The 14,888-nt window shown below is 36.2% G+C and overlaps 1 long non-coding RNA gene across 1 annotated transcript in view; it reads left to right on the forward strand.

Annotated features, from left to right (window-relative positions):
* The window catches only part of LOC121028460 (uncharacterized), a 118,704-nt gene extending 107,611 nt beyond the window's left edge, over positions 1-11,093 (forward strand). The window contains exons 2-3 of the long non-coding RNA XR_005789239.1: positions 10,450-10,527; positions 10,886-11,093. This is a non-coding gene — a long non-coding RNA (uncharacterized LOC121028460). The remainder of the gene's footprint in view (positions 1-10,449; positions 10,528-10,885) is intronic.
* The last annotated feature ends 3,795 nt before the right edge of the window (positions 11,094-14,888 follow it).

A 14,888-nucleotide genomic window follows, 5' to 3' on the forward strand; every position in this document is an offset into this window, starting at 1 on the left:
AAAAGCATAAAAGAAACTCTGGACAGAAAGAACTCTCATTGTGGTCAAAATGCAAAGGGCAGAAACATTGAGTGGAAGGTGACCTATCTGGCAGTTATTGGAGGTTCTCACATGGGGCTGGCACCCTATAGAAAGTACTGAAAACACCAATCTGATAAGAAACATGTGATAAAGATTTGGGAGGAGATATCCTATAGTGAAAAGATGGTGGGAATTAACAGCAGGGAGCTAGATCTTGCTCAAGATATTTGCCATGTGGCCATGAACAGTAACACAAATTCTGAGACAATTTTTCTTCATCTGTAAAATGGAGATATTAATACCCACATTGAAAGGATATCAGAACTAGATGAAATGTATATGTATAGCATAGAGCAACACACAGTAAATATTTTAAAAGATGGCTTGTTACTTTATTAGTTTTGGAGCAAACCTTGAGAAATATAACAGAGACTTGGAAATATATTTAAGATACAAATAAAGATCCTAACACAAAGACAATTTCATGACAGAACACTGTGGGGCAAGAATGGTGTGGAACACATAAATATATTAATAAAACTTAGGAAAGAAAATCTCCATATGCACAGGGATGGGAAGGGAGACTACCCCCTAAGCTCTATCAACTGTCAATCAAAATTAGCTCCTCAAGGAGGAGAATGGGAAATGTTTATCAAAACACAACACATATACTTTACAGGTATTTGGATTTATGTTCAAGTTAAGGCATAGTAATACAGGCACTGTTTCATTTTGAAGGATGGATCTGCCATTCTCAGTGAATCCTCTTTTGGTCTTTATAAGATTCCATATTAAATAACCACATACAGAGATAACTTCACAGGGGACTCCAGAAATTCTGGAGTACAACTTGGGCAAACCAAGTTGGCAGTACCTCTTACAGAATCATGTTTTAACAAACTTCTTTTTTGCCTGGCTAGATTATTCACCTTAACACTCATCACACTGTATTTCACATGTTTGTTTTAGTATTTGTGACTCTTATTCGACTGTGAGCTCTCTGAAAGCAGGTATAGTTTTATTCACCTTTGTGTTTCTTAGTACCACATACAGATATAGAGCTGCCTTAATGTCACTGTAAGACTGAGAAACTTCTTAGAGGCCCCACTCCATGTCATCTGAAACATGTTAAATTTTAGCAGTCACATTGTGGCTCATTTTTACTGTATTTTACCATAAAATTTTAAAGATATTTGTATTTTTTTTTGAAATTTGGTGATAAGCCAAACACTTTATGATTAGCTCTAATTTCTCCAGTCTCAGCTCATAATGCACATCCAGGAATTCTTGCAAAGTAAAATAATCTAAATTACAAATTGTTTTCAATGGTCATAAAATTTTAATGGACATGATGGACATGAACCTTAACAATGAACAAAGCTGGAACAATATTAACTTTTGTAGACATTTAAACATTTATTACTTTACAATTTTCAGGGTTTTTTTCTTTTTATATTTTAGAATCAATGTTCTTTTGTTTTTTTGGTTTTTTTTTTTTTGCTTCTTCAGTTCTTAAATGTTGTCAATGGCCTTTGAAGAGCAAGAAGGCCTAGGCACCAGGCCTATTGGCACACCAGGGGTTAATCAACACCAAGTGCATACAGTAGATGGTCAAGTAGTGTTTGTGGATTTGATGGGTAATTTGAGAATATGCATATGCCACGGGTATGAGCCAAAGCAGTAGCACAGTTTGTGATGCAGCTTTATTTTACTAGTGGCACCTCTAAGCCATTTTATACATAGCAGTGGCTGGCTACATCAGTCATAATGTTGGACGTTGAGAAAGAGGCATTTCCAGAACTGAAGGGTTAAGTTGGCTGTCAGAACAGCCCAGCAGCTGAGGTCACCCCATAGTTATCAGCACACAATCTCAAGCAGACAAGTGGAAGTCAGACAAGCTTAAGACTTAGAGAGATTTTGGGCTTCACAGACATTGGCAATACCACGGTCAGGCCTTACTGCTGATATTCATGAAGGGAGGGAGATTGGCAGATGAGTTCACGAAAATAGATTGCTCTGATGCCATCTTTTCTAGGGAAGCCTGGCGTCACAAACACTGTTCTCCAGACTATGTGTGGATGACTGCAATGAGCAGATGCTCCTGGGCTCAAGGGGCAGTCATTCCTCAGATGTATCATGGCAGAAAGAAAACAACTTTAAATATGGTAGTTGAGAAAGGCATTCAAAAGAGCAGTTGGATGGGACCCCAAGTTGAGATGGCTCATGTGTGCTTAGTCATCACCCCAGTGGCAATTACACCTGACACACCTGGACCTCCAGGTCTCAGTCGAGGTACTATCTGCCATGGTTTCATGGCTGCACTGTAATAGCTAAGCAGGATGGGAAGAGAGTTGAGAGTTTTAAAGTCTCAGTATGGATAGATATGATTCCTAAAAACCTCTGAGATTTCCACATCAGATTATTCTTTCAGGACTTCTCCAGGGTGAGAATCCTAATGCTACACCTTGGTAGACAGTTATTTACAACTGAAATTTCCATTTGCCTTAATGATTCCCAAGCATACTTGAACTATAATCGAATATCTAACTCTGAATTATGCTTATATTTTCATCAATTATTCAACCTTTTCCTTAAAATATGTTGGGTATAGAATCTGTTGGTATAACAATTAACAGCTGCACAAAATGCATCTCTTTTAGCCATATTGCCTCCAGGAATTTGATGATCATATTCATGTTTGGATGCTCTCTCTTACAAAAGGTTTTTGTAAGATAGACAAATGACAAGTATCATGTTATAGCTACTTTATTTCAGGGAAAATGACCATGCGCTGCAGCAAAACTAACCCAAAGGCACAAAAGTCTTAGAGAGGAAGGTTGGGAGCTAACACATAATGAGGATCTATTATGTGCTGAGAAGTTTGTATGTATACATGTCTTTTAGTAAGCATTGCTTCACAATTCTGTTTATCAGATCCATAACTCTGACCATTTTCAAACAAAGTCTGGTACCATGAAAAACGCAAAGAGGGCTCTACATGACTTTGGAGCATTTATTCACTTGCTTAATAACCTTCAGTGACTCCCTATCTCCCACTAGGTCAATTTTATAATTCTGCTTGCTTTTCAAGATCTTCACTGGTCTCCCTACTAGCCTACCTTATTTTTTCTTTCTTCCCACATATTCCCTCTGAGCAACATAGGTCAGTATTTTTACTAACCTACAAACATACTTTGTTCATTGCCTGTTCCAAGCATCTTTCTTTCCTCTTCTGCCACCTATGTAAATGTTACCGATTCTTCAAGGATCCCTTCACAGCTCATTATTTAGCAGAGTTCAGGGACCAGAAATGCTACAGAGACTTTGTTAAACACGATCTTAACTATAACATGGTAATTCACAAAGAACAGACTTAAAACAATGATGTGATAATGTAGTTAGTGCACATTTATTTATGGTGAAGGGAGCTCTGAGGTTTTATCTCCTTGGAATAAAGCAAAGTGCATAGCTGATTCCAGCAACTTCAAACTCTAAGTCCCTTGGAATATAAGAGATGGCATTTTTCATGGGACCTGGTTCAGTAATATAGTTTCTAATCCTCCACTGAACTACTTGAACATAAGCTTGACAAATTTCATTTTTAAAGTTATCAGGCTCTAAAGTACATTCCACAGTATTTGAATTTGCAGGGCTACCACTTCCATAATAAAATATGAGACTTAGGATAAATAGAATGCCCACCTTCCTTTTCTTTTCATGAAGGGAGACTGCTCTATAATCCAGAATGGAACTCATGGAGCCTAAGTATAACAGTTCATATTTTCTTTATAGGCAATACAAGAAGACTAACTATCAAAGTCATACAACCTTTTAGTTTTGAATGACATTGTTCAGCAGAGGTTTTCACACTATGGTTTTATGAACATAGGCAGTTGTTAGAATTCTTTACAGAAAATCTTTCATATTTAAGAATGTTTAAACACAATTTTTAAAAGTATCACTTTAAAGAGATTTATGATAATGGAAACTAAATGATATGCCCATTCCAAGAGTAAAGAGAACAATACAGTGCATTAAACATGGTCAGGTCAGAATCTGCTGCTTTTGATATAAGGTTGTTGATCTGGTAAAATTTTCCTTCTAAATACTCTAAAGTTACTATTCAGTCAATAAAATTTAAGAAGTATGCACTAAGTATTATTATACGTGAGCCCTGTGCTATGTACTAAGTGGCCAAAATCAGACATAGTTTCTGTCTTCATGGGAGCTTTCTGTTTGTGGAACAGACAGACATGATTGAAATGATCACTCTAAGGACTGTATAATTACAAACTGAGCTAAGTTTTCTGAAAAAATGAAGTGTCCTAGGAAACTTGGTTCTGAGATTCCAGGTTCTCCTCCAGATATGTAATAGCCAAATAGACATATTTCTGCCCTATAAGAACTAGACTACAGTTAGGGGGATAGGCATTATGTAAGTAAGTAAGTAAGTAAGTAAGTAAATAAATAAATAAATAAATAAACAAACAAACAAATAAATAAATTCAAATAATACTTGGTCTTATGGAGAAAACAAGGCGTACAGTGATGAAGAACAATAAGGAATGGGCTGATTAGATAAAGAAATAAGAGGTACTATTCTTAGGAGAGATACGTATGCTGAAGACTAAGGAATGAGAAGGATCCTGCCATTTCAAGGAGTATTGGGGGAAGACAAAAGCATGTATAAAAGTCCTAAAACATAAAAATAGATTTGTTTGTGAAAAGATCAGAGAGTATGCCACAGTGGTTGGAACAGAGGAGGGAAGAGAAGAGAGATATAAAATAAGGTGATAAAAAAACAGGTAGCAGTCCAATCATTAGAACCATATTAGAAATATCAAGGGGGGGGTTGGATTAGATTCTAAATGCAATGAGAGAGCATGAAAGAGGACAAAATGATTTAAAGTTCAAATTGTTCCCCTTGGTAACTAAATAGACTATGACAGAAGGAATTACGGTCAGACACTATTGCTGTCCTCCAAGGAAGAACGGGTGTATATTGTACCAGAGTCTTGGCAGAGAAGATGAAGAAAAATACAGATTTCAAGATATTTTGAAGGAAAACCCAAGGAATCTGTTGATGCATTGGCTGGGGGAAGGCAGGAAAATTAGGAAAAGTAAATTAAGGATGACTCCCAGGTTTCTGACTTGAGCAACTGAATGGATACATCAGTAGATGTGATGACATCTCCTAAATTGGAGAAGTGCGAAAGCAGAACAAATGTGAACATAGGTGGGGTGGGGTAAGGTGCAAAGGAATTTAGTCGCAGCCACACAGATTTTGATATGCCTGTAAGACATCCTAGTTGAAAGGTCAGGTGGGCAGTTAAATATGTATATGAGGAGACATTTGAAATTGACATAATTGAGGGATCCTCAGTCTGTAGATGATTTATAAAGTAATGGTTATAAACAGTACCACCAAAAGAGAGAATATAAAGAGAGAGGAGAAGGGGATCCAAGACCAAGTTCCAGAGGAAAATGTTCTAGGGAAAACTAACAACAGAGACTGGGAAGGAGTGGTCAGTGAAATCTTGGACACTAAGACATGAAAACTAAAAGATAAGAGTGTTTGAAGAACTGTGTAATGTTATTGAGAAGTCAGGTACTCTTTTGGCTTTTACTCATTTATTAATATCTGTGATTTTATTTTTTAAAGAGATAAATGTATCAAAGTAACATCACGTAAAAATAATAATCCATAACAGAAAGAGTTGGTAAAGTAGTTCTATACACATTATCTCACTTGATCCCAACAATTAAATATATTTTATTACTGACTGTATTATACACTCAAAAACACTGGAGCTTATAAAAACAAGTAATATTTAATAATAAAGTCAACATTTATTAAACAAGTATTGTGAATTTCTCCCTTGAGAGGCATATTCTAGACTCTGTGGATATAGTTATAAACAAAAAAATCATATCCTTGAATTCAAAATGCTTACTTTCCAATGAATATTGTACTACACTGATTACAATGTAGCACACAGGGCTTAGAAAATTATTAAGAGGTACAGAGTTTTAGTAATTCAAAAATATATATGCTCTCCAATGTTTATTGCAGCATTATATACAATAGCCAAGACATGGAAGCAACCTAAGTGTCCATCAATAGACAAATGGATAAGGAAGATGTGACATACATGCGCGTGCACGCGCGCGCGCGCGCACACACACACACACACACACACACACACACAGTGGGATATTATACAGCCTTAAAAAGATGAGATCACACCATTTGAGACAACATGGATGGACCTAGAGGGTATTATGTTGTGAAGTAAGTCAGACTTAAGAAAGACAAATGCCATATGATTCCACTCATAAGTGGAATCTAAAAACAAACAAAAACAAATAAACAAAAACAGAATCAGACCTATAAATACAGAGAACAAACTGAAGGTTGCCAGAGGGGATTGGGATTGGGATGGGGATGGGCAAAATGGGTGAAGGAGGGAGATACAGGCATCCAGTTACAAAATGAATAAGTCAAGGGAATAAAAGGCACAGCATAAGGAATACAGTCAATGATACTGTAATAGCAATGTAACAGGACAGATGGTAGCTATACTTGTGAACATAGCATAATGTATAAACTTGTCAAATTACTAAATTGTACATGTGAAACCAATGACACACATGTAACATTGTGTGTCAATTATATTCAGATTTCAAAAGTGCAGAATTTTGACCCGAAAGGTTCACTTTTTAAAAAATCTTACTCATTAAAAAAATTTTTTTAATGTTTTATTTTTGAGAGACACAGAGAGAGAGAGAGCACAAGTGAGCAGTGGGGGAGGGGGAGAGAGAGAGGAGACACAGAATCCGAAGCAGGCTCCAGGCTCTGAGCTGTCAGTACAGAGCCAGACATGAGGCTCAACCTCATGGACCGTGAGATCATGACCTTGGTGAAGTCTGACACTTAGCCGACTGAGCCACCCAGACACTCCTTAATTACTCATTTTTTTAAGAGTTCATTAGTATTGGGGAGCCTGCGTGGCTCAGTTGGTTAAGCCTGATTCTTGATTTCCACTCAGGTCATGATCTCACAGTTCCTGAGATAGAGCTCCACATGGGGCTCTGAGCTGACAGCTGAAGCCTGCTTGGGATTTTCTCCTGCTCACTGCCCCTCCCCCACTCATCCTTCCTCTCTCTATCTCTCTCTCTCTCTCAAAATGAATAAACATTTAAACAAACAAAATAAAACAAGAATTCATTAGTATTAAGCATATACACATTGTTGTGCAAGAGGATCACTTTTTAAAATTCCTGCCAATGTTATAAATCTAAAAATAGTACTTTTTTGAATTTGAGGTAATACTATCTTTAGTAAACTAAATATACATGTTTACTCTTTGTCTATATTGACATATTGAGGGGTCTGTATCTTAAAACTTTTCAAAACCTTACCTACACTCTGAGATTTCTTAATAATATTAATGCTTGCCAAGAAGTTAAAAAGCATTAAAATCTGTACTGTTTGTGTCTAACCGAGTCTTTATCCATTTGGGCATTGTCCTGATATTCTATCAATGTAGTCACTGGAGCATATAGGCTTCCTGATATCCCATAAATATTGTCTACTTTGTTTTCATGGATTAAGTGAGTCTTAGAACCACCTTGACAAAATAGAATGTCACTAAGTTTGTGCTTTTTCAAACAATACAGAAAAAAGAAATTTCAATGTATTTAATAGCATATACTTTATCTTCTTTTTCTTATCCTCTTTTCCTCTAGGAATTTATTCCTGTCTAAAATAATCTATGAATGCCACAAAAAATGTGGCATCTTATCTGTGAAAGAGTCAGATAACATTAGTCCTTGGTAGATTTATCAATATGTCTGGCACTTAGGAGATTTATGTGTGGGTCATTCTGACAGGACATATGTAACATTGATTTTTTGGCTGGATTCGTGCTAACTGGACTTGACTGTATAATTTTGTGTTAGAGCCACTGACCCTCTGAAAAACTGCTTTGCATTTGTACTTTTGTTTTGGATAAAACCCGGTTTAGATTTCTTTGGCCTTCAAAATGACCACGATGGTCTCTATGGCTTTTTCTTTTTTTTTTTTTCTTTTTCCCTTCTGGAATTTACACTGGCCAAAGAACACTTTTCTTTTTAAAAACTGACTTTCACTGTTGCCATGGCTGAATCATTCTTAGAGCAACTTCAGTTTTACAGAGAAATTTTTGTTTAATGTCTTCTCTGGCATTTTATAAGGTTAAAGAGGCACTTAGCAATAACCTTCGTGTGCAGTACATATAGTCTGCAGTCATTGAAACATGAGTGCAGATGAATAGCTGTGTTATTCCAACTAAAGAAAAGAGGAAAAAAAGACAAATTCTATTGAAGCAAGTGACCAATGGTTCTCCATGTGGTGGTACCTCATTGTAGGGTGTGTTTTGGGAAAGCATGGGTTATTTGGGGTTGTCACAATGAGGGTGGGCTCTAGTTTTTCAAGAGAGATAGCCAAAGATATGTTCTACAGCATGCAAAGCAGTCCACTAACAAAGAATCGTCCCACAGCCCACATGACTTTCAAACATCCCACTGGTCACTTACACAGATGAAAAATCTGTTTATAATCTGAGCCTAGAAGCTAACTATATTTTATAGTAAGCACAATGTGGTTTTGTATGGTTTTCCCTGAGGTACGTTTTCCAGGAACACCAGAACTAAGCAAATAGAGGGAAGATTTTATTTTGTTTTTTCTGGACTTTAACCAAAAGTTGTCTATAATTTTATAAAATCATGTCCTGACAGCACTGTCACTTGAGAGATTCAAGTCACCAGTACAACCAATTCAACATACCTGTATCAGTCTGCACTTACAACAGTCACATGTTTGGAATTCTAGGTATATAGATGAAAACATCTCACCACTTCATTTTATTTTCTTCTGTAGTCATGACTGACTTTTTTTCATATTAAATGCATAATATTTCATTTTATTCTTTCTCCTATTATGAAACCAGATCATTGTACTGATTTTTTAAAAAAATATTAGGGGTACGTGGCTGGCTCAGTCAGTTAAGCAACCAATTTTAGATCAGGTCATGATCGCACAGGTCGTGAGTTGGAGTCCCACATTGGGTTCTCCATTGTCACCATGGGGCCCACTTCAGATCCTCTGTCTCCCTCTCTCTCTACCCCTCCCCCACTCTCTCTCTCTCTCTCAAAAATAAAATAAAACATTAAAAAATATATTATAACATAGGATATATTATCTAAAGTGTCATTTTACGATAAAAAGGGAACATCATAAAACATTTCTTATAAAAAGAGTTATTGGCTGAACACTAGAAAGAACAATTAATTTCTGACTTCTGAAAGTTAAGAGAGAAGGGGAACTATCTCATCTCTTCTCTGGGGGGGTTTAGATGATGTTAATCTGGACAAATCACAGAGGCTTTCCTGGCAAGCATTTTGGAAGCACTGACCAGTTATGTCAGACAGATATAGACAAGGAATTCACCCTTTAGCATCACTGTTTATGTGGTATAATAGTCTATTTCATGAGAGCCCTTAGCATGATAGCCCTAACCTCAATCTCTAGAATCAGATCATAGCCTGATACAGTAAGTAAACACATCAGAAGCAAAACACTGGCCCTATTTATTCAGATCTGCCTTGGTCCTTGATTTGTACTTATCCCCTATATAGCCTGAGGGTCCTACTGCCTCAGAGAAGCCAACAATAAAGTCTTTCCCCATAGATGTACATCAAAGCTTTTTTCCCCCAAGAAATTTTATCACTGATTTGTGAACTCTGCAGTCTGGCCGACACTCCCTCTGTGGTCCAGCCTAGTATTAGAGCCCGGGGAAAATTCAGGTAGGCTGTGTGTCCTTAGCTCCTCTCTGCCCATGCCCTACCCCCTCCTTCCAGAGGCTTCCAGGACCATATGCAAATATGTCCTCTAATGGTTGATGATCATCTTTTATTATTTTTTGACATAGGTTCAGCTATTTACTGTAATCATTGAGCTTTTAATGATCTGAAATGGACATAATAAAAAGTAACTAACTTTACAAGGTTGTGATAGAATCCTAAGCACAGGCAAGAAGAATTTTTTTTAAAAATTATCCGAATACACCTAGGTACTCAGGTGTGATGGTTTTTTGTGAAGAATCTATACCCACCATTCCCAGGTTCAAATGCCAGCTATGCCATTTACCAGCTCTGTGACCTTGGTCTAGTTATTTAACCTCTCTGGTTTAGATCTTCTGTACAATGGTGATAATAATAGTACATACCTACCACACAGGATTGTGATGAGGATTAAAGGAGTTAATTTATGCAAAGTTCTTAGGACAGCACTTTGCACATAGTAAGCACTCAGTAAACACTAGTTATTAGCCCTAGAATTGTGTTTCTGTTTCCAGAGAAAATAAACACAGACATTTATTTTCCCAGGTGTTCAAGTTAGAAAGAGAGCCAAACGCTAATAATATGTTTGTTCATCCTCAAGTTTCTCTTGTGCTTTAAAAAAAGGTAGGAGTCCTTTCTTTTTCCAAATCACAAGTATGTGATAATTAAAATACATTCCCATGACCTCATGTACTTAAAAATGTGCATTGTATCTTTCTTGTAAAATGTGAACCAAGAGGTGCTTTGGGCAAAGGTGGTTCCACTTAGGGGCTTAATTTAACCAGCAGGTTTAATTCTGATCCTAATGTTCCCTAGCTTCATCTATGAATCTAGTGACACAACATAGAATTCTTGCAACCATATAGCTTTTTCATTATTCTTTTTTGAATATTTGCTTTTTCCCTGTTGGAAAATAAAATTTCAAACCGCTATTCACATTGTTACTCCAATATGTCTAATGTGTCTTCATTACTGTTCACAGCACCAGTGATTACCATCGCCCCCAAACATCAATTAATGCCTGATGATGATTATGATGTTGATGTAGTCAGAACAGAGGAGCCCTTGATTATTCTCCATCTCTGTGTCAGATCTTCAGTGTATATCTAAATATAACCCCAGATCATCCATTTGGACTGAATTGCTTTATAATCAGTAAAACTGAATTTTCCCCCTGAATTTACTGAAACTTTTTGTCTCACATAGGAGTCATAGCCTAAAGGTTATGAAGATTCTAGCCTTCTCTGCTTGTATAAATTAATAATACCAGGATCAACATTTCCTTCTATTTATTTATATTTAAAGCACCTGACATGAGAATTTAGGGGATTCAGCCAGATTTAATCCTTTATTTCAATAGTTTACATTTCTTTACTTTTACTATTTTTTTCTTTTTCTATAGCAATCACTTTGTGGTTTTTATTATGTTATGGCTGGATTTTATGATATTAATGGCCAGATTCCAGCTGATTGGTTAGAAGGGGGGAGAGGTAGTGATGACAGGTAAAGATGAGATCTGCAGGGCTTGAAATTCTGTTCTCAGCAATTTTTTTCTCTTTTCTCCTGGGATCCATTGTAAGACAGCGCCATTTCATAAAGTGTCAGGTAATTGTTAACACTAGAAATATGTACTTAAATTTTCAAAGAACTAGAATAAATATTCAATCCATACAGACATAATTAGAATGATACATTTTATGTCTACCCAATTCCCTTGGATACATTTGCTCTATTTCCCAATAGAAAAGAAAACACATCCTATGAAATCTGTCAGGGAGTTGCCAAAGGACATTCTGCTGCTTCCTTTAAAAGCACTGAACTTAAGAGAAGCGTATAGCTGTCCGTAACTCAAAGGATTCCTTGTTCAAAGACTAATGGCACCGCGGCTGCACATCATTGTGATTTTCTTTCATAACAGACGATTCAAAGGTATTAAAGAGGCCTCAGTAAATTAGCATGCTTTTATGATCAATTTTAATTAATCATTTGAGTAAGACAATGTGCCACTACATACATCATATGGAGGAATTTATCACAGTGTCACTTGCTTATAATAAAAAATAACCCTTATTATCATAAAAGCTCCTTAAAATGGAGGAGGAAAAGACATTAAAAGTGGCAGGATAGAGAAAAGAAAGGAAAAGAGATGGATGGAAAGAAAATAGATAATAAAGACAGAGAAGCATTGTAATATTTAAATGCTAACAGTGAGTCTATCTTTGTTAACTTATCGTGTTTGGCAGTACAAATGAACAACAGAGTAGGGAAAGGCACGATATGTTAAATTATTATGGGTATGTCAGATAAGCATTTGTCTGATGTTTCCATCTCTGCTGGAAGGCTGGCTTAAAACTGTGTGACCTATTCTCCAGGGAGTCAAAGATAAACACCAGCAATTGTGTAATTCCTCCCACTCTGATAAAGATAAATATGTTCATATTTTTCCCAGCTAATCCTCCTTGTTGGATGATAACATAAGGCTGCATCCATGTGACATACAGAGATTCAAGATATCTGCACAAGCATCCAGCTATCTGTAATACTGTCTGCCCACTAGGTCATCTTGTTATCAGGGGCCCTTTCAGATTAAACAAGTTTGTGGTAAATTAATGCAAAAATAAATCTATAAACCTGAATCTAAGGCAGTGGTACCAGTCTTGTGTTGCACAAAATTATTGTAGGAAAAGTTTTTTTTTTTTTTTTTAAATGATGTTCAGGCACTATTAAAGACAAATTAAATAGGTTTCTTTGGGTTTGGGGTCTGGGAATCTGTAAAAGCTTCCCAAATGATTCTAAAAGTGCAACTTGATTTGAGAATAGTATTAAAGCTTTTGAGAATAGTAAGTATACTCAAATCTTGTCAGATTTCAAACAAATAAATATCAGGCTTCCTAATTTGAAAATATGACAGGGTATTTTCATTGGCTCAGACTGCAACAAAAATATATGTGTTAAAAAGTGAGACATTAAAACCCAAAGCAAAAGTAAAAGGATGTGGAAGAAACAACTATGAAGATAGGAAGTTGAACTCAATTCAACAAATGATTATATGAGCAACTCATAAATGTAGCAAGTCTTATTTTGGTTAAATAATAAATGGAGGTAAATGAGGTAAATAAATGAAGTCACCAAATAGGATTACTTAACCAAGGATAGTGATTGACATTTACATATACTTTCTGAACATAGGATGAAATGAGAAAAGTGTATATCATAGGGAAGTGTTAAGGTAGGCAAGTGTTAAGGAAAACATTTTGGAAGTAAGACTCTCAGCTCTTAAATTAAAAAATACAGAAAACTGTGACTCTCTTGAACTGGAATGTTTAAAAATCAAGTAGACTTGCATCTGTCTAATGGAGTCACATTGTGTTATACTTTTACCATCCTATGTTTTTTATGTGGCTTCTCTATTCTGCCTTTCTCCAAATTCCCCAATAATCTATTGTTGACTCTTCATAATTGAGAGGAAATTCTACTTTTTAAGTCTGACTCAGGATTCTGTGTTATGCCCTTATCTCTGTACTTCATGTCATTAGCTTCAGTACATTTTAGCCCTGAACTACAGCTAGCAGGGTTTTTGTTTTTTGTTATTTGGATTTACCTAAGAGAATGTATTTCTACATATTGTTTTTTATATAATATTTTCACAAAATATTTTATGTAAAAACATTTTATAAAATGTATAAATGTATAAAAATACATAATATTTTTAAAATTGCTTGAAGAACCCAACCTATAGTTTCATCTTCAAATTAAAGTAGTTTTCATAAAGTATGATGGGAAAACCTTAACTGCAACTGAGGTATTTTTGTCTCCCATTTTTATTGAGTTCTTAAGTACCTTATAGATGAATTAGTCCTTAGGAAGTCCCCATAGAAAGGAGAGTATAGAGGTCTCATTTTATCTTATTATGTGCTTTGTTCTCATAAATCACGCATTAAAAAGAAAATAAAGCTAAGCTACTAATATGTTCCAGAAACTGTGCTAGGTGCTGAAAATATCACCATGAAAAAAATATTCTAGGGAGAAGAGACAGACTATTAAAACATAAATAAATATTTTCAGTTGGAAATAAGTCTAGTGATTAAAAATAAGCAAGGTACAGGGATAGAGAGTCAGGGTTGCAATTTTAACTGCAATGAACAGGGAAGGCCTCAATGAAACTGTGACTTTAAGGCATAGTTTTGAAGAAAGTGAGGAGGCAAATCAAGCACTCTTCTACCAGATATTTTCAAGAACTAGGTAGAGAAAAGAGCAAGTATGCAGACCTGAGGCAGAGAAACACTCCATGTATTTGAGAAAGAGTGAGGAAATGAGAAGGCTGGAGAAATGCTAGGAAGAAGGCATGTATGGAGGAGGGGGTAGAACAATTCTCTTCTCAAACATACTTATGATGAAATCAGTTATCCCTCCTTCTATGCTCTGCACTTTGAGTCCTGTCCCTAGAAGTAGGCATTTGAGGAAGACTTGGAGCTCCTAATTTTGACAGAGTCTGAATAGAAGGAGAATTCATGCATTAATAAGGGCCCTGGCAAGAAACAAGGTACACTCAGGTAGGATTGCTAAGAGGATTTAAGTAAGGGAGTATTTATAGAGGAGTGGCCAGCAGCTAGCAACAGCAGGAAACCATCACCTGAATGGTAAAGGGAGAAAATTAGGTTACAAGAATCTAGTAGGAGCTATAGTCATGCAAGAGGAGTCGCTCACCATGAGCTGTAGACATGGATTGAGCAGCCTCTGACAGATTGGAGACCCAAAGAGGGAGCAGTGCAAGTAATGCCCAATTTCTCTCTCTTTCTATCCTCCTATCTTTTGTCAATGGCTCACATTGGCCCAATTCACTTGGAACCAGAAAGCAAGGAACCCTGGTAACTTACTCTAGAGGGTTCAATATCCTCAGGCACAGAGAAGAGTAGAAAGTGGATTAGGGAGAGAAGCAAATACAGAAAAACCAGCACACCATATAAGACTGCATTTCATTCACA

The sequence above is a fragment of the Herpailurus yagouaroundi genome, unplaced genomic scaffold (genome assembly GCF_014898765.1).
Source record: "Herpailurus yagouaroundi ecotype Mexico unplaced genomic scaffold, PumYag 100, whole genome shotgun sequence".
Lineage (NCBI taxonomy): Eukaryota > Metazoa > Chordata > Mammalia > Carnivora > Felidae > Herpailurus > Herpailurus yagouaroundi.